The following is a 2,677-nucleotide window of genomic DNA, read 5'->3' as shown; positions in this document are numbered from 1 at the left end:
ACACGAGCGATAGTGAATCAGCCATTTTTGACAACACCAACGAACCCTACATCATAAACAGAGATAACGTCCAAGAAGTCAGGGACAACTTCACCCTTAGAAAGGACTCCTTAGTAGTATTTACTACACAGTACGGTGCCCCACGCGATAAGGGAGCTCGGATGTTACTCGAGCAGGGCAAACTACCTACCATTTCCGACGGAACGATTGGTAGGGCGCGAGTAACAAGAGTAAAAGGTCAAAATGTTATTTGCTTAATCGTCGAAGACGGGGTCTCTACGGTAACCCTAGAAGAATCCCTCGACGACACCGCGAAATCGCTACTCGACGTATGCCAAGAATTAGATTTGAAAACTGTTTCCATCTGCAAGAGCAGCGTGGGTTCCGTTGGCATGCGCATGGTATGCGGTCCGAGCAATAATCCTAAATCATCTGAAAGAATGTCCTACTAAAGCCATAGTTTGCACCAACCAGATCACTATCCCACTACCTGACGACAGACAACGCCTCATCTACGAATATCATGCCACATCCATAGGCGGACACAAGGGAATAACAAAGACTTACTTACGACTTAAACACCGATACCAGTGGCCTAACATGAAAACCGACATCCAGTCCTTTATTCAAAATTGCCGTAATTGCCAAATAAAGAAACTAGTCCGCGTAAAGACAAGACAACCTATGTTACTGACCGATACTCCGAGCGCAGCGTTCGAAAAAATATCCATGGACATCATGGGGCCCTTGCACACAACAAAAACCGGTAACTCATATATCCTAACAATCCAAGACCTCCTCACCAAATATTCATTAGCCATACCACTAAGACAAATAGGCGCAATTGATGTAGCAGAAGCATTTGTGGATAGCTTCATATGCGTATATGGGGCTCCGAAGGCCCTACTTACCGATCAGGGCACTCAATTTATCAACAGCCTAATGCGCGCAATAGCACGGAAATTTCGTATAGAAAGATATAGCACTACTGCGTACCACCCTCAATCCAACGGGTCGCTTGAACGAAGCCATCACGTACTGTGGGAATATCTGAAGCAATGCGTGAACAAAGACACGGAATGGGACAAGTACTTGAATTTGGCTATGTTTTCCTACAATACGAGCGTGCACGAAGGCACCCGGTACACCCCGTACGAGCTGGTCTTTGGCAAAATAGCTGGAATCCCTTCTAGAGATCCCCCACTCGAGGATCAAACAACCGAAACTTACGCGGATTACTTGACATCATTATTCAATAGATTAAGAGAATCGCAACAGCACGCACGTAATAACCTAATGCATGCCAAAGAGCGTTCTAAGCACTATTACGATAAGAAAACGAATATACAACAATTCCAAGTAGGAGACTCGGTGTATCTCCTCAAGGAACCTAGCCGAGGAAAGTTAGGCGACCAATACACGGGACCATATATAATCTTGGATAAGTTAGGGAATCGTAACATTAAGTTAGCCATAGGTAAGAACCGCACGCGCGTAGTGCATGAAGACAAACTAAGGAAGGATCGGAGCTCCCCCACTGCAGCACCCCAAGATCCCCACGCGTCCAGCAAGAACCTACAAAAGGGACGCCACAAAGAGGGACAAGCAGTCTTGCCCCAGACACCGTAAACCATGCATCGAGTCATCATCACGCTGACCGCCCTTGTGTGTACGGCGCAGACCGCCGTATCCCTAATAGGATACGATTGCGGAGGCGAAGGTCTCAATATAACCTCCCTCTCGCTGACCGACATAGCTGACTGCCAGGCTGAAGATTTGGAACCTAAGACGGAAGAAGTCTACCTTCAACTTCTCCAGCTGAACGAGTTTGACCACACTAAAGCCATCCAGTGCAGAATCGACGTAGATCGAACTATATACTACTGCGGAATGCACTCACACGTCTCTGTGGTAGAAGGTGGAAGACGCGAGTATATCAGAGATATCACCGGTGACAATTGCAAGAAATTACATAACTCTGGTGCCATCACGATAGGGCACAACACTCACATCGATCACGTCAACCCGAACTCCTCGACCGTCCGCAGCTTCACCTTGGCAGGGACTTTGACACCAGACGGGCATTGCACTGGAACTACATACAACGACCTCTACGGGACCTGGGCCAACGTGGTGGTCCAAGCTACAATCCGCATCACCGTCCGGAACTTCCACATCCCGATGCAGTTCACTACTAACGAAGTGGTACTTCCTTCCGGAGTACACTGTAAGGCGCCTCTGGGAGAATGTATAGACGCCGATGGAACATCCACCTTCTGGACACCACTACCGTTAGATAATTGCAAGTTTAACAGGTACGACGTCCTATACGAGGGATTAGCGCACAAGCTGACACCTCCGCCGGGCCACGAAAACCCACTTACCGTATATACGGTAAATTCTGAAGGATCCACCTTCGCCCTGACGAGAACTACAGAAACCAACCTCTGCGGCTACAAGGTCACCCACACAGAGCACCCAAAGCTCTTCGTTCTCGAAACACAACGAGGCCGCACCTTCAAAGGAAGCACAAAGGTTAGGGTGGACAACCTGGACATATTCTCGTATGTTAATTCAAAATTCGTGTACGTAGAAAAACATTTCCGGACGCAACTAGTGCGGCTCTACAGAGACATAATGTCGCAAAAATGCGCTCTAGAAAAACAAGTGCTAGAGA

The sequence above is a fragment of the Odontomachus brunneus genome, unplaced genomic scaffold, assembly GCF_010583005.1.
Source record: "Odontomachus brunneus isolate Ranch 3 - 2012 unplaced genomic scaffold, Obru_v1 Obru_scaffold_068, whole genome shotgun sequence".
Classification (NCBI taxonomy): domain Eukaryota; kingdom Metazoa; phylum Arthropoda; class Insecta; order Hymenoptera; family Formicidae; genus Odontomachus; species Odontomachus brunneus.
This window is presented reverse-complemented; position numbering follows the sequence as displayed.